The sequence below is a fragment of the Neomonachus schauinslandi genome, chromosome 7 (genome assembly GCF_002201575.2).
Source record: "Neomonachus schauinslandi chromosome 7, ASM220157v2, whole genome shotgun sequence".
Taxonomy (NCBI): domain Eukaryota; kingdom Metazoa; phylum Chordata; class Mammalia; order Carnivora; family Phocidae; genus Neomonachus; species Neomonachus schauinslandi.
The window spans coordinates 136,527,099-136,546,075 of record NC_058409.1 but is presented as its reverse complement, the minus strand read 5'-3'; positions in this window follow the sequence as shown (position 1 = coordinate 136,546,075).

The following is an 18,977-nucleotide window of genomic DNA, read 5'->3' as shown; positions in this document are numbered from 1 at the left end:
AAAAAAACCATTTTTGTCTAGAAAGTCTAGACAAAATGTTTAGAAACCTTTTACTTTCCAATTCACAGAGGATGAAGGGGTGACCATAAAAACTTCTCGTCTTAGAGCCGCTCAAAATTCCTGGGCTAGTTTAGGTGAAATAACAACAACAACAAGCAGCAAATATTATTACAGACAAGAAAATTTGCTCACAGTATATACTTCTTCAATCCAGATAAAAACTACAGTAACTGTGGACTTCCCTACCAAGGTGAAATATTACATAATCTGTACCTGCTCAACAGATCTTTTTGAAAACGGCAGAGGGGATTCTTGAGAGAGCTGTCCTTAGTAAACCATCTTATCGTCAGTACTGCACCTCATCCTCTACTCATTTCTTAAGAGCATCTATCTTCAATAGTTAGTACCCACCTGGTAACAGTTCCAGTCTCTTTCAGCAAATATCACAACTTTTGAGAATAAAACGTCCACATAATCCACTCTTCCCTTTTACCATTGGCATTTGCTTCTGGTATTCTGTATGCATTTGTGGAGAAATCCATTGCTTCTCAATGGGTGTTGTATCCCTTGCCTTGGGACTCTTGTATTTGTCATGGATTTATCCATTTTTGTGGAATGATTTTCATGTAGGATAGAATCATAAGGCAGAGGTTTTCAGAAATTTTCTTATCCTCATGGCAAGCATTTTGTTTATTCGTTCTTTCAGCACATAGTTGTTGAGTACGCATTGCCATGGCTTGTGGCAGATGCTTGAGAGAGAGAGAGAGAGAGATGCAAGGATGACAATGCCCCTGACTTTCTGTAGCTTTCAATATCTTACAGAGATAAATATTTAAGAGTAACTAATTAATATAATAGGAGAAATAAAAAGTGCTAATAAGGAATACAGTGGTGATCATTTACTTAGTTTCAGAAAAATTGACCTAGACGGCATGGTTTCTTAGCACACTACTGGGTCGTGTGTGTATGTGTGTGTGTGTTTCATGAATAAATTATCAACTTTTAAAATTTGGGAAAAATTGGATCCACATCATCAAACATTAACAGTCGGCTGTAACAGACCCATTGTGGTATTCGGTATTCTAAATATCTACTTTGCCCTTAAAGAAACCAAAGTTCAAAGAAGTCCAGGTTAAAGGTTAAGAAAATTAAAAAAGAAAAAAAGCCACTGTTGCTGGAATCAACATTTCAACTCAGACTTTTGGCCTCAATGCTCATGTTCTTTCCAATAGATCCTGCAGATCCTGCAGCCATAGTTTAGACGTGATGCTACTCAAGTTCACAGAAAACTTGTAAGTTGCTCAATGTAGCACAGCTAATAAGTGAAAAAGCCAGAAGCAACTACATAGAAAAAGTGCTTTTTCTACTAAAACCAAACCTCCATCATTTCCAGGTTCACTGAGGGTCCAATCTTCCTATTTCGTCAGCTGTTGTCCAGCCAACTCTATCTTCCTAAGGAATATTATTTTCTGTAGCTAACCACAACCTCCCAAGTTCCTCCTTCCAACTCTAATGTTCCCTTGTTTTGTTAAGTTTCTGAAGAATCTTTATTCTATGCCAGAATCACGTCCCAAGAGAAAAACATCCTTCCTAATTAACCTCTTCTATACTGTTAAAAGAAAAAAGGAGCTAGTAAAGATCAGGATGCCTCTATTAATATTTACATCCATTCATTATTTCTTAAATAATTATGTCTAGCGCTCATGAGGAACTGTTCCAGGCACTGGGGAAATGGTGATGAACAGACAGTGTTTCTGTTCTATAGGGACTCACTTTATAGCAGGGGAAGGGAGACAGTAGAGAAACAATAAAAAGATTTTTGAAAGAGAATATATTCTTGGAATAAAGAAGTCAGGATGTGGGGAAAAAACATGATGATGAGAGCAAGGGGAATGGAAATGGAATGCATTTGGGTGGTCAAGGGAGGCCTCATTAATGTGGACCTATGTGACTTAGGCCTGAATATAAAAGATGTTGCCACCTCTGGATGCCAGCCCAACATCCTGACCTCTCTTCTTCCACACTCTGGCTGTGTTTACGTGCTATGAGATCGTGTGCCATAGGGGTCCAACCCATCTGCAGCAGATAAATATAACTTAGTTGAAGCAAATGCCTTCTCACATACCATAAAGAGCCTTGAACAATGAGATGTAAAGGGGCATCTCCTGAGGGCTTTTCCAGAACATTTTCTCCATTGCTGGAAGGAGAGGCATGCTCTGACACTCAGCTGTGTCAGCAGGCCACATCTGGAGAAGCTCCATCCACCTGTGAACATGAGGGGCTGCTTACAGATTAGATGAAAGAGTGGACAGATAGAAAAAAACACCAGCCCTGATGACACCGTTAAGCACTGAACCAACAGAAGAGTCTATATCTGGATTTCTTGCTATAGAAGAAATAAACCTCTCCTTGCTCAAATCTTTGTGATTAAAACACCCTAACTGACACAGAAATGATACAATGGTATGAGTGTGTATGTGTATTTTTGTGAACACATGGAAAGTGATGTCCCTTATGGTGGGCAGTCATTACTCTATTATCTACCAACTACAAACATTTCTTAGGGTAGATAGACAGCATGGTATGAGAGAGAGCTAGCAGTAGAGAAGTCCTGGAAAAGAATTAGAATATTCAGACGATGTGAAGTGATTGGAGCTACATGACTAAGGAAAACATTAGTAGATGATGCTCACTAAAATTATGTGATCTGGTTTATAATATCTTATGTAAGAAAGCATCATGAATCTGGACAATCTCTTTGGGTCAAACAGGGACTCTTTGCCCATATTAGGTAGATTACTTAATTAGTGGTTATTTGCAAGGCTTCAGCAATTAATTTCCATGAGTTTAGTGGGACTACATCATATTCATGATTTTATTTCTTTAAAATATGTACATTTAAAAATAATTTTGTTTGGGATACATACATACATAAGGAACACCAGGAACTCTAAATTCCACTCCTATAAAATCTCTGATACCACCAATGACAAGCCCATTACACCAATCACTTCTGTTTACAAAAGCTGAGGCCTATTTCTAAATCAAGGCCGATGGCAGCTTTTTGAACAGCATCCGAGAACATTCCCCGAGCCTCCTCCCTCTGTCTGGAGAGCAACAGCAACCTTCTCATGATTAAGAATGCTAGTCAACACCTGAAAATAGGGGTATTTATGCCATCTACTGGAGTTTTTCTAAAAATGCTTTTTCAAATATCAGACATTCTCTTCTACAAATTCAGAAATGTAGGCTATTTTGATTTCTACTCAGAGTACTGAGACCCCTTCAACTTCTCTGAAAATTTGAGAAATATCTCATCGCTCTCATGTGATGGATGCACAGCTCCGCCTTCTTTATATCAGTGCAACTAGATGTTATGAGACGGTAGAGGGCCATCATTATATCGTTTTCAAAATGGGGATATACCTAATTATTCAGGTGTCACTTGCTTTTTGTCAGTGTTAAAATGGTTCCCCATGAGGTCATGTATCTTATACCTTACATTACCTTTTGATACAAAGAAGTTTACTATGATTAAATAAAATGTTACTTCCTCTGTTTGTAAGTCTGACTCTCCATATACCTGATCTTTATGGCTGTATAAGCATCAGTTATGGTCTCCTAGCTTGAAGATTTCCAGTATAATATGTATCTTTTCACCAGTCTTTGTAAAAAAAAAAACAACAGCAACAACAAAAACAAACAAACAAAAACTCCTTTCCATCAAGTGAGAGAAAAAAAAAAGGTCTTTTTATGGGTCTCTTTTTTCTTAAAGTTTAGACCAGATATTCTAGACATCATGTACTTTTGTTTTAAATAAAGACAGTATGGATCTGAAATAAATATTATATGTTGTATTCTGATACATATTATACATATTTTAAGATCTTTACTATGTGAAAGACATTGTCAATAGAAGGAAAAGACAATCCATAGCTGAGCTTTACGAATCACCTTTCTCACAGAAGATTTGTATCCAGAATAAAGAACACCAAAAATCAACAACAAGGAAATGAACAAACCGCCCCAAAATAAACAAACTATCTAAAAAGAAACTTTGTCAAAGAAGGTGTACTGATGGTAAAAAGGCATATGAAGGATGCTCCAAATCATCAGCCATGGGGTGAATGCAAATGAAAACTACAGTGGTATTCCAATACACACTCAGTAGAATGTCCAATTAAAAAAATACTGACAATGATGAAGTGATGGTGAAGGTTAAGAGCACCTGGACTTCTCTCATATTGATGCTGGGAATACAAAACGGCACAGCCATTTTGTGGAAAACAAGATGGTAATTCATCATACAGTTAAACATACATTCTCATATTACCTAGCAATTCTACACATGGGTATTTACCCAAGAGAAATGAAAATTTATGTTTACATAAAAAATTACATGCACATGTTTATAGCAACATTATTCATAGTCAATAAAAACTGGATAAAAGTCAAGATGCTTTTCTGGTGAACGGATAAACAAACTTTATAAAGTACATCCATACAATGAAATCTGAGTCAGCAATAAAGAGAAATGACTTATTGATTCACCAAAGAATTCATCTTAAATTCATTTTGCTATGTGAAAGAAACAGGCCCAAGAACTACATATTGCTTGATTCAATTTATATAACTTTCTGGAGAAGGAAAACTAAAGGAGCAGAAAAGAGATCAGTGGTTGCCAGGCGTGGGAATGGGGCTTGATTAAATATGAGCAGTGGGAGGGAATATTAAAACCAACAGAACATCACAAAGAGTGAATTTTACTATATGCAAAGTTTTTTAAAAAAATCAACCAGGATATGGGAAGAATGTAAAATGGAATACAAATATATGACATTGAAAAAAACAAAAACATGAGACCACTGAGAGTAGCGAAGAAAATAACTAATCTGAATGCTTTGGAAATCAGAATTTTGATTGAATACTCTAGGATTAAAGAAAAAAATGCACTGTACATGAAATCTATATTTGGGTTCATAAATCTGTTTTTCTCAGGAGTATGGGTATAGGAATACTGAAAATACTTTTTGCATATACTAGGATCTAATAAATAAGTGAATATATTATATGTATTGAGGGTCAGATTTCTTATCATTAGAACAGATACAGGTGAAGAAAGGGAAAGGCTATAATTAACCCTGTGTAGGAATGGAATCAGAGGTATTATTATAAGCCTATGCTTTTTAAAGTTAGATGGTGGATGGATGGTTAGATGATAGATAGATAGATAGTTGGATAAATAGATAGATAGATAGATAGATAATAGATAATGCCTGTGTAGGCACTGGTTGGTACAGACACATATATTGATGTATATAGACCTCAGCAGGTAGTAACCAAAGCTAGAATAATTTAAGCAACAAAGTCATGAAAATATTGGATAAAAGTCACAGAATAAACTAAGCATTTATAAGTTCACATCGATAAAACTATATATTTCAATAACTAAATGAGGAAGAAGGGACAGTTCTTCCTTACAGAAGAACTCGAATTGATAAATGTAGGAAAAAAATAAAGATAATAGAAGAATCACCATTAACACAGCATGGAATTGTTGCAGGCAAATTCTACCAAAGGGTACTAAAACTGATGGGCAAGACTGTGAGAAGATTCGGATATTTATTACTTATAAGGGGAAAAATAATAATTACCATAGAGAAACCCAGCAGGCAGCACCTTAAGTGACCAAGATTAATTCCATCAATATGAACATCATGCACTTCCAAATTGATGCACTGAGAAGGACAAATATTTCTATGGTATTCTTGCCAAAAATGCATAATCTTCACCTAAGCTTGAGAAAAAGAAGATTAACCCAAATGGAGGAACGTTCTACAGAATAATGTACTAGATCTCTTCAAAAGTGTCAAGGCCACTAACAATAAGGAAAGACAGAGCACTCTGATGAATTAGAGACTAAGGAGACATGACAAGTAAATGCAATGTACTGGATCCTGGAACCAAGGGTGAAAAAAGTGAAAAAACTAGTGAAAATCCCAGTAAGTTTTCAGTTTACTTTATGATACTATATTCATGTTAATTACTTCGTTTTAGTAAAGTTACATTATACAAAATGTTGCTATTAGAGGAGGCTGGATGAAAGATATATGGGAACTTTCTGTACTAATTTTACAATTTTTCTGAAATTCTTGATTATTTCAAAATAAAATTTAAAAATAGTGTAAACTCGGGCGCCTAGGTGGCTCAGTTGTTAAGCGTCTGCCTTCGGCTCAGGTCATGATCCCAGGGTCCTGGGATCGAGCCCCGCATCGGGCTCCCTGCTCCGCGGGAAGCCTGCTTCTCCCTCTCCCACTCCCCCTGCTTGTGTTCCCTCTCTCGCTGTGTCTCTCTCTGTCAAACAAATAAATAAAATCTTAAAAAAAAAAAAGAGTGTATGTTTTGGGCCATTTTATCTCAATTTTCCTACTTCTGTATTGCAATATTCAGTTTTTATTTAATTTTTTTATTTGTCATATTTTATTTTACATTTAATATATTAATCTTTAACTTCTTTTGATTTGTCTTGATCTTTTGTAAATGTCAATCTGATATATCAGCTTTCTGTAACCAACTTTCCCTTTTATTGATGAATTGGCTTTGTTTTCCATCTCCTTAACATATTTTTACGTATCAATTGGTTATACTATATACCACTATCTTTTGTTATTTTCTTTTTAACTTCTTAAATATGTCAACCTAAATCGAGAGGTAAACCAAGGCAAGTCCAAATTACCAGAAATTGAGTTTTTTGGGGGAATAGAAGAGGAATTGCAATTTGGGAAATGCCTGCTGTAGCAAGCTACAGGCAAGTTCATTGAGGTTTTGGGGTGGCCTGTATTTATGGGCAAGGAATGCAAAGAGGGGTAAGTCCAGCCAGAGTTCAAATAGTAAGTTCATTGACTTGAGGATGGGGAAAGATTCTTGGTGGATGTTCATTGGTCAGAAGATAAGGCTTTGTCTTTGGTAAATCAGGCATTTATGAGCAATCAGTCTCTCAGTTTTTAAGTTCAGTTCTTCAGAGGGCACATGTGTGGGATTCCTCATTTCCTATCCTCTAGTTCCATTTAAATTGAAATCTTTTCAAAAGTTAAAACTATAAATATTCCTGCAAATCATTTATTTTAATCCAGAGTTTTTGATGAATGTAGTGTTATCATATTGTTCTGTTCTAGATAGTTTGTAATTTTATTTTTAGTTAATTTTTAAATCAGGCATAATTTAGGGGTATATTGTTGAAATTCCCAAGTATCTGGCCTTTGTGATTATTTTCTAAGTTTCATATTTGGTTTCTAATTTATGGCACTGTGGTTAGTAAACATGGCTTAAATGTTTTACCTTAAGGAATATATTAAGATTTTTCTTGGGGTGCCTGGGTGTCTCAGTTGGATAAGCATCTGCCTTTGGCTCAGGTCATGATCCCAGGGTCTTGGGATCATGGCCTACCTGTGCTCTCTCTCTCTGTCAAATAAATAAATACAATCTTTAAAAACATATTTTTCTTTTTTCACCAATCACATGATCATTTTGGCAAATATTTTCTTTGTATCTGTTAATATATACACAATGCTTTTTAATTAAATTGTTAATTAAATTGTCTATAGTTTGTTTTTGTTTTTTTTTTTTTTAGATTTTATTTATTTGCGAGACAGAGAATGAGAGACAGAGAGCATGAGAGGGAGGAGGGTCAGAGGGAGAAGCAGACTCCCTGCCGAGCAGGGAGCCCGATGTGGGACTCGATCCCGGGACTCCAGGATCATGACCTGAGCCGAAGGCAGTCGCTTAACCAACTGAGCCACCCAGGCGCCCCTAAATTGTCTATAGTTTGTACTTGATTTTTCTTCCCCTAGAGTTTTATTTAGAGACATTCACAATGATTATTAATTTGTTAGTTTCTAATTCTAGTTTGGTTAGTTTCTATTTTTCATAGTTTGAGATCATTTTATGTTGTACATGTACAGTTCCATTATTCTTACAACTTCTTGAATTTTTTTTCTAGAACTCAGTTGGCAAAAATTGGCTGGGTATAGAATTTTGGATAATATTTTTAAGAATATATTTTATTTTCAAGTCTTTAAATAAATTATGCTATAGTTTTCTTCCAGACAGTGTTACTATCAGAAGTTAGATGTCACTTTGGCTCTTGTTCCTTTCTGGGAATTTTTTTTTTTTCCACCTTGGGAACTCCTAGATTTTTTTTTCCCCTCCCTTATCCTTTAACCTTGAGGATCTGATATTTGTCAAGGTGCTGCTTGTTTTTAATCTTTATACTTGCTTGACTTTCAGTGTGGACACTTTCAATCTAAGTACTCAAGTATTAATTCTTTGGATTCTTGTTTATGATTTTTAAAAAATTTTTAGTATCTCCCACTTTCTGTTTCTCTTCTTTAATTTTGTCAGGAGGCAGGTGCTAGGACTTGAGAGCATGCTTTATCTGACTCTTATTCTTTTTTTCTTTTTACCCATCCTTCTCTGTCATTTTGTATTGCACACTAGGAAAATTACTCAGTTTGATCTTCCAGGTGGTAATTCTTTTTATTCTTACCTATGTATATCATCTGTGAAGCTTTCAAAAATTATCAGCAACGCCTATGTATATCTACATATTGATATACAATACCTATGCTATTTTTAGTTGGCAGTCTTATCTTGTTTCTTGAAGGTGACATCCTCACTTATTTTTCTGAAGATATTGTTCCTTTTTTTCTAAAGATTTTATTTATTTATTTGACAGAGAGAGAGACAGCGAGAGAGGGAACACAAGCAGGGGGAGTGGGAGAGGGAGAAGCAGGCTTCCTGCCGAGCAGGGAGCCCGATGCTGGACTCGATCCCAGGACCCTGGGATCATGACCTGAGTCGAAGGCAGATGCTTAACGACTGAGCCACCCAGACGTCCCTAATTGTTCTTGACCTAATGTTTATTTTGTTGGATCTATCGACTTTTTTTAGGGTGGTTTTCCTCCTGCTTGTTGAGCTTCTTGTCCTTATTTGTCATTCCTGGCTTTGCCTAAATAGCTCTTGGTTCTTGGCCACACCCTTAGGTTTCCAGGGAAATTTTCTCTGCTATCTCCTGTGTACAGCCTGGGGGAGTGTTTGGGGGCCACGGTTATTTAAACATCTTCACCTGAGAGGTCATAGTGAGAGCCTATGTTGCAGGAAATACCTCAGGAGCTATGTTTCTGTGTGTGAGTGCTTTTGATATTTCCAGGGTTTACCACACATCAGGAGCAATGTCCTATCCTTTTATTTATTTTTAATTTTGTGTGTGTGTGTTTCTAAGTTTATTTTTATTTTTTTTATTATGTTCAGTTAGCCAGTATATAGTATCCTTTTCACAGTGGTTTCTTTTCCTCTTGTTTCTGTTGCAAGCAGAACCCTCACGGCTTCTTCGTGATCAAGTACAGAAGCTACCAGTCACCTTGTTGCATGACCGTGGGCTTCTCCGGTTTTCCGTATCCATCTCCCCTATGCTTGGAAGAGAGGAGATGCTTGCTGTGCTCACCCTTAGTGTCGGTACTCAGCTGTCAATCCTAAGCTGTTAGTTCCCTTTCCTGCCAAATTCCACTTTTTAAAAATTATTATTATTATTATTTATGAGAGAGAGAGCAGGGGAGGGGGTGATGGGAACGGAGGAGTAGACGAAGAGGGACAAGCAGACTCCATGCTCATCCTGGAGCCCCACACTGGGCTCAGTCTCAGCGACCATGAGATCATGACCTGAGCCGAAATCATGAGTCCAACACTTAAGTGACTGAGCCACCCAAGGGCCCCACAATTCCACTTCTTATTTGCTACTTTGGATCTCCATGAACATATGCATGAGTGGATGTGTTTAGGTGTTTTTTAAGTTACTATTGTCACAGGTCTTCTGGGAATGGAGAACTTAGAGCATGTGTTCAGCTTATCATCTTGAAGCAAATATTGTTTTCTTGAGTCAAATCAGGAGAAATTGCCATTTTTTCATAGCTCAAAAGCAACTGAAGTTTAGCAATCTCATATGGTTCTATGTGATAATTTACTAATCATTCCCTTCCTTATAGCATGAATTTTGTGTATGGCTTGCATATCTTACCTCGGTTATGAGGTAGTGAAAATTGGTGCTGCCATTGTATACTACCCACTGTTTTATTTTCTGAAATGGTTATTCGATTCGTCAGCTGAGTAAGTTCTTGAAAAAGTACAGCAAAGAACACAACACCAGTTCCTTCCAGCTGTCTTTGTGGATGTGGCCCAGTTAGATATCCACATTTGGGTGGTGGATTCTCCACAATGAAAACAAGTTTGATAAATGTGGGTAGGGTAACTGTCTATGGTAGAGTATATGGGGTCTAACCCATGCCATCTTCAGGAATAGATCTGCTTCAATTTACCAAATGTCTCAGGCCTATATTTGGGGATCCTATTTTCATGAGATGTTCTGGGACTGCACTAATAATGCACTAAGGCAGGAAAGTTGCCATTCTCTCAACTTGCAAAAATCCTGGATCGTCCCAACCAAAGATAATTCCTTTGTCACTTCCTATAAGTCTTATAGCATTGCACATACGAGGATCTTAAGATTTTGGTCTCCTTCTCCTACAGCCTTGGAGCCCATCTGGCTCATCTGGCTTCTTATCCAAGAAGCTCAGTTTTGGGGAAATTTTCCTAGCTAATGTTGCACATTTCCACTTTGGAGAAGTCCTGTCTCACTCGGCACTCCCTTCCCACATATGGGGAATTTGAGACAACTGTGTACATAGTTTTCACTGGGGCTTGGCTCACTCTCTTCTCCTTTCTGATAACTTCTTTCAGTTTCCCTGGGTCTAACTAAAGATGTGGGACACTGGAGCCTGCGAAGGTCACGCCTAGTAGAGCTTATTCCTCCCTCAGCTCAGAAGATGCAGAGGTCCTGGTTTCAAGACGAGACTTGAAATTAACTGAAAATAACATAGTTATACTATTTTCTGCAACTTGCAGTGCTGACAAATACATTGCTGGTAACAATAGCTTGGGGTTATTGTCACCTTCCCCTTTATCTCTGTTGGCACCAGCTGAATAGTCTAAATAAAATCTTTCCAGATACAGAGAAATTATTTAACTTAGCATCTTAATTTGGAATTTTTAATTTCCTCATAAAAGTCACTTGCTGTTTACGTAGAAAATGGCTTCAAGAGCCAGAGCTTCATATTTACAGTTCTCATTGTCAGAAGTGGATTTTCTGATTCTAAAAGAACAACAATACAGCTACTACTAATACAATGGGGGTAGATCCAGGATTCGTGGAAGCCTGAAACATATCCAATTTTAGGCGTTCTCCTCAAGGAAAATAATACAAAACGACAATCACAAAGTTAGATTAAAAATGAGCATATTTATTTACAATGAGAAAGGGAATAAGAATTACAACTTTTAAAAAGCTGACAGATTCAAAACATCACTAAATCACAACAATATTTCTATTATTCACTGCCTGACCTCTCCATTCTTTTTTCCTCCAATTCTCGGGCTTGATACTCTTTTATAAATTTCCATATAATAATTAGCATGTGTTATCATTCCTGATCACAATTTAATTTTTATGATTGCTAGTTTAGAAAATTTTCTTTCACATCTTTTTTTTTTTTTTTTTTTTGAAATGTCATGTATAATTTTAGGATTGCTATTTGAAAGGCTCTCTGTTAGGGTTTTTCCACCTGTGAGCTATTTTCTCACGTGTCGGAGGTTTTATGATTCCTGACAGGAATTCCATTTAATTCTGCTTTGCAAAATTCCCATCAAAAAAGACTTTTAAAAATGTCTAGCACTTTCTTTTATGCACCTTATCTTAAAATACATTTCTAAGAGGAGAGAACTTCCATCTTGACTAGGTGTTGTTGAACACCGAATCCACCATTACATTTTTACACTTGCTGATACTGGAGAATTTCTTCCAGGCTGCCTTCTGACTTCATGCACTCCAAGTTTTGTTGCTCCCTCACTGCCCTCATACCTCTGGTGTGCCGGGGTGGTGGGCCATGTTTCATTTCATGGTGCATCCTCTAGGCCAGAGCCTGCAGAGCCCTATGCAAAGTGAGTTGGCACAGGAACTATAGACATGTTCATGGATGCCCTTACACACCGGGAAGGCAAGTGATAAATTATTTCTGCTTAAAGTGACTGTGAACTCTGTACATATAATCTACTAAATGCCAACCAAGTGTACCCTCAAATCAGCCTCTCCTTTGTTGTCATATTTATGGTCATTCCAGTAACAGTGGCCAATGGGGAAGTATGGAAGCAAGTGGGGGTGTTCAAACGGAAGGGGACAACAGTCTTAGTCAAATGTAGCTAAAATACCGAAAGTACCCTTACATATTTGCAAGAAGCTCATGGCCGTATCCCACGCCACGTGGGTATCTCCCTGGGTACCTTCATGACAGTGCACTTGAGTTAAAGCAAAGTCACCTGGATTGAAAAGTCAGAGGAAAACTTCAGTGTTTTCTCATTCTTGTGGGTTGTGCCTTCCTGTTTTCGCTCGTCTTTATTTCGCCTCTCAGAAGAGTTGTTTCAGTAAGAGTTAATCACATAGACTATAAAAATTCAGCCAAAGGGAATGTAATGTGAGTTATTTCTGTAGGCAGCAATTTATACACTTCAAACAACTCTCTTCATATTCTGGAATTCTTACGTACACTGGCAGTCCTGTAACAAAGCATGCAGGCGTTTGCTACCAGTGGCCAGGGCTATGGGTAGATTTGGGAAACTCCACATTAAGGCCGTGGCATGAATAGATTACAGAAGGCTTGAGAGAACACCTGAGGGAGATGGGAAAACACACGGGCACCATGGCACTGTCTTTTTGAATTAATTCTCTGGTGCGGTATTTGTGGTTATTATTGTGAACGTGAGCAAAGAATATTCACTCTAATGACTACTAAGTTGCTCTTATAAATGGCCAGTATATTCCAAACATGGGTCAATTTTCAGTTTGTATGATTATACTCTATTTGATTGTAATTCTCATTTAGATGTAATTTAACAATGCCTACTTTCAGTGCCTTGTTCTGAACTTTTGAATGGCATCATGGTTTATGAAGAGCTTGGTGTGAGGTGATTCCCAATAGCCTGTGGCAACTTGAAATGCTTGAAGAGAATGTGAAAAACATATATATCTAATTTCAAAACTGAAGCTTAAGGTCTTGCTCTCATTATAATAGTGTTTTATTCTTCCAGATTGCATAATGATCCCTGCAGATCCCTTAAGCTTCTGGAATCTGCAAATCTCTTCTAACAGGATCTTCTTTTTTTTTTTTTTTTTTTCAAAAGCTGCCTATTCAAGGCTACCTCCAAAGGAGTATTTTCTATTTATGACACAATGGGAATTAAGTAATACCCTCAAATAATGAATATCTATTTTCCTCAAGGCTCTTCCCTGTACTGTGGAAAATTAAATTATCATTCTTGAACCCAAGGATCTTCCAACCAATGGAAGAAGATAATGGCACAAAGGAGGATCTGCTTCCTTAACAGGTGTTTATGTTGTTGAAAGACCAATAAAAAAAAGGAAACTGGAAACTGCATTTGATAACATTCGACATAGGTCCTCTTTCTCTTTTTCATCTCTCTCTCTCTTGCTCTCTCTCTCTCACACACACACACACACACACACAATTATATATAAAACCAGGATCAACAAAATGGTGCTCTCTAGCACCACTATTATTTAATATTTACTGGGCATAAAAGTCAATGCAAGGTGGCAAAATTAAAATCAAAAGCTAAATATTGGAAAAAACCAAGCCACATTATTGACTGCATCCGATTTTACTGTCTACCTCTAAACTCCTTAAAAAGCACTAAAAAGGAGCAGAAAACTATCAGAACAACAAAATATAATTAGAACCAAGAAAAAAAACCCAACAACTTAAATGGATACAAATAAATATAAATATCAAGTTCACTGTTATTTCTAGAAATAACAAAAAATATGATAGAAGCAGTATTATATGTAATAAAGATGGAAATATAACAATAAATTAAAAATTTTTTTTAAAGATTTTATTTATTTGAGAGAGAGAGCATGAGAGACAGAGAGCATGAGAGGGAGGAGGGTCAGAGGGAGAAGCAGACTCCCTGCTGAGCAGGGAGCCTGACGTGGGACTCGATCCCGGGACTCCGGGATCATGACCTGAGCCGAGGGCAGTCGCTTAACCAACTGAGCCACCCAGGCGCCCTGGAAAGATAACAATAAATTTAAAAAGTTGAACAAGATTTGGGCAAAACTTATATGAAATCTAACATATGTTTGAATAGTTAAGGAAATAGAGAATAGTTTGTATTTAGATAAGGAAATTAATGACTGTGTTGACAATTTTCCTTACTGAATCTTTATCTTCCATGTCAATCTAAATTTAATTTAAAAATTTGAATACTAAAATAATCACATAAGCACGAGGAAGAGTAGTAAAGTGTGAGATTCATAGAAAATGTTAATGTAAAATCATCATGATTAAAACCCTTTGCTACTAAAAAAGAAATAAACTTGTATCTCAGTGGGTCGTACAAGAGCTAGCAATAAATTGACACAGATTTATTCTGTGAAATATTGTCATCTCCCATTAGTGAGAAAATGTAGGATACATTTCTGTTTGCTTCTTTATACAAAATAAATATTTAAAAATGAATTAATCAAAATAGTTGAAGAAAAAAAATGGATGACAAGGAGTGTGGACAGCTTCTTTAGCAGAACTGTAAGTCTAGAAAATATACACACACACACACAGACACACACACACTGCTGATTTTGACAACCTAAACACTTGTATATAGCAAAAAATACTTAAGCAAACAAAGTTTATTGGAACAAAGATGTCATTTCAACATAATTAGAGCAATTATTCTCATCCCTGTGTGCACTTCACAAATAAAAACTTCAAACTCAAAGGATTGTGCAAAAATTATTTGCAAGGTGTAGATAAGCACATATAAAAACTCTTTTATTTCTGGGATTTAGATCTAGATTCTCCTCAGGGAAAATAGAAATCGATGTTAAATTCAAATCCTGTTCGCTGCACCATGGGAAATTCCCTCCATCAGTGGTGAAAGGATTTATTTTCTAAAAAAAAAGTCACACACATCACATCTATATGTGCAATGCTCCTTTTTCACCAAGGATAGCTTCACTGAAGTTCTGCATTTCTAGTGTTCCTTTTCTCTGACTTCTTTAGGCATTTCAAAACATTGCAGAAAATGAGCAAAATAAACGGTAGCTGTGAATTCTTGGAGAATGAAAGATACTATCTATCCCTGTACAAGATATATGTACAAGATTAAATGCTAGCAAAACTTCCTATAATCTCTCAATAATCACCAAAAAACCCAGGCATGGTGTCAAGGGTTTTTGTTACTTAACCCTTAATATCACAATGGTGACTTCATGGTGGTCAGCACATGCTTTTACAATGTCAAAGGACGTTTATAGTAATTGAGGACATTTTGACATTTTTCTAAAGAACTTTCCAATTTTCCTGAATCCTTTGGCCAGGTCACCTCATAGCTACCTCTTCAGTTGATTTCACTTTTGGCAAAAACTCTCTGGCCTTCCAATTACAAGTCCATTTGCTCCCTCCAGAAGACCCTTAACTCATAAATAGACATAATGTGTCTCTATTGAGTTGAAATAATGCTTCCATCACTTCAGCACTGTGAGAAGGTAAGTGAGCCAATCAACCACCAACTACCCCATCTGCAAGTCATCATTTACATTTCTAATCCTTCCTTCCTGTTAAGGTTGATAACAGTTTCAACACTTTTAGGAAAAGCCAGAGTGATATATATTTGATCCAGAAAAGGGGAAAATGTATTAAAACAATCAGGAAGATTAAAAAAAAAAAACAAAAAACTTGCAGGTTTCCCCTGCAAATTGTAGTGATACCATGGCTTCAACGGTTTATCAAGAAGTTAGAGTAGTGGTTCTCTTTTCTGGCAGTACATTAGAAACATCTGGCAATAAAGTCTACATACTGAATCTCTAGCTCCAACCTAGACTAAAAGAATCAGAATATCCAGTACAAGGGCTCATATATAGACATTTTTAAAATAAATCATTCCTGGTGATTTCAATGTGCACTCATGACTGAGAACCAGGAAATTAGATATATTATGTACTCATCTCTCAATTAAGACAGTTATCCCTGGAGAATATGACCTATACCTGCTCCAAACTTTCCATATCCAACTTTAATGTCATCATTCTCTCTCTCTTGACAAACACATTGCCATTAGCAGTCACCACATCTATGTCTGTATCCCCAGCAGAAGAGAAGGAATGATGGAATTGAAGATTCCAATTTTCTTTTAGGAAGCTCTGGGGGTAATAAATTTTAACCACATTATTCTCATTTTAAAAGATTTTATTTATTTGAGAGAGAAAGAGAGCAATTGTGAAAATGAGTAGGGAGAGGGGCAGAGGGAGAGGGAGAAGCAAGCTCCCCACTGAGTGGGCAGCCCAATGCGGGGTTCCATCCCAGGACCCCAGGATCATGACCTGAGTTGAAGGTAGACACTTAACAGACTGAGCCACCCAGGTGCCCCATAAGCACATTATTCTTAAACCCCCTCCTTCACATACCCCACCTTCAACCTGTAAGAAAGCCGCATCCCTTACATCACCTCTGTAGGTGGCACTGGGTCCTTAAATGACCCCCCTTATCCCACTAGGTGGCTGGCAAAGAAGTTGGTATTATCTCCATGAAAGGACACTCTAGCCTTTTTGGTCTTTGTTCCTTATTTAGTTTCAATTTCAAAAGAGTTTACATCTAACAACCATTTACTAATTTTAATATGGATTATTTAACTCTGAATTCTCTTATAAAAATCCTTGTGCCCCTATGAATATGCATCCCTAAATCAGTATTTTAAGCACCAGCTGGAAGCTCTTGTGTCTGCCCAGTCTTATTTGATCAGGTTGCTTGGTATGGGAAGTATGTCTATTTTTCTAGCTCATAAAATGCTTCTTATTGCTTGTATGGAAGGAAAGGAAGAAGATCTGTTGACCTCAGGTAATGTCTAGGGTGAAACTCTAATTTTGACATTCAGAGACACCAATTCCTTTTTTTTTTTTTTTTATCTGCTGCGAATTTGAAATTACTGCTCTGCAGCTAGGAGTTATTGCTATATATTACTTCTCAACAGTGGTGGCACACTGCATAGAAGGTTGACGCAAATAAAGGTAAATTAATGTATTCTTATCAAAATATAAATGGGGCAGTTTCTTAATGGTTTAAAATATTTAAGGGTTCAACAAGGGGGAATTTACAAGTTATAATAAAAATTCCCTAAAAGAAGTTCTATTACTGCCATTTAAATATGCATCACTGTAACAAGTATATTTTTTTAATGTTACTCTTTCTTTCTCGCAGTGGCCATAATAGAGTTCATTTTTCTTTTTATTACATCTTTAGAACTCTAGCATCACACTAACAAATATAACTTAATGTCCCCAAGTTGAGATTTCTAAAAAAAAAAGGACATCCAAATAAGTGAAAGGGAATTGTAGAGATGAAACATTTTCTTAAAATTTGTGAATTACGCTTATCCATATTTTCTCTTATATTCTGAGGTCTTGTAAGTTGGACATTTGGGCTAGATTTTTATTTTTGTGTCTTGTTATGAACATATGGCATAGTTTAAGGTAGAGGCATTCACACTAGGCATTCATTTTTAAATATTCCATTAGGCAAAATAATGAAGTAACACCTACAATGAAGAATATTATTAGTGAACTGAATTAACATTGATTCCTACTGCCTAGGAAAAATCTGGAGCAGTTTTATATCCAAAAACAGAAAGTGGGCATGGAATGAAACTGAGAATTATTTGAATAAACATCTTGATTCAAATGGTAATGTCACCGAGAAACATTTATTTGAAAATCGCAAGTTGTATTACCATTTGAATAAAATGATAATTTTATTTTATTGGTAAATGGTTTGTGCATATGATTTGTAAGGGCTTTGTTATTATTAAATTATAAAGCTATTTTAATTTTCTGGCCTCTTCCTAAAGCATTGCAGATTAACACTTAACTAAAATGTCAGGAGGGAAGTATTTGATCTTATGATTAATAAAATTGTTATCAGTTACATAAGGGATTCTAATGCCTTTCTCACTAGTATTTTTTTTTGTTTTAAGATTTTTTATTTCAGAGAAAGCAAGCAGGAGCAGGGGGGAGGAGCAGAGGGGAGGGAGAAGCAGACTCCTTGCTAAGCAGGGAGCCCAGTGTGAGGCTCAATCCCAGGACACTGGGATCATGACCTGAGCTGAAATCAAGAGTTGGAGGCTTAACTGATGGAGACACCCACGATCTCACTAGTAATTTTTAAAATTTTTTAAAAAGATTTTATTTATTTATTTAATTGACAGAGAGAGAGAGACAGTGAGAGAGGGAACACAAGCAGGGGGAGTGGGAGAGGGAGAAGCAGGCTTCGCACTGAGCAGGGAGCCTGATGCGGGACTCGAGCCCAGGACCTGAGCCGAAGGCAGTCACCCAACCAACTGAGCCACCCAGGCACCTCCTCACTAGTATTTTTAAGAAGAGATTGTGTTTGAGAAACAGTGCTGCCAATAAGCACATCACCATATAAATACAAAGTCCTACAATAGTTATGGTAATATAAATTTATAATATCTGACACTCACATACTCTTTGAAATAGTACAGAGTCAGAATAATCTGTGGGACAAAATGCTACATTTGGTTTGCAAACATTGTCTATGGCCTTGAAAAGACACTTGGTTTAACCAGAGAAAGAGCATGGGTTTATTGAATTCAGGCTCTGTAACTATCTAATCCCATAACCTTGGATTTATTTAGCCTTTTCATCTTATTTGTAAAATAGAATGACAATACCCACCTCATAAGCTTGTGGTAAGGAATTTGATAATGCCTAGAAATTCTTAGGGTGAAAGAAAGAAGAAAGAAAGAAAGAAAGAAAGAAAGAAAGAAAGAAAGAAAGAAAG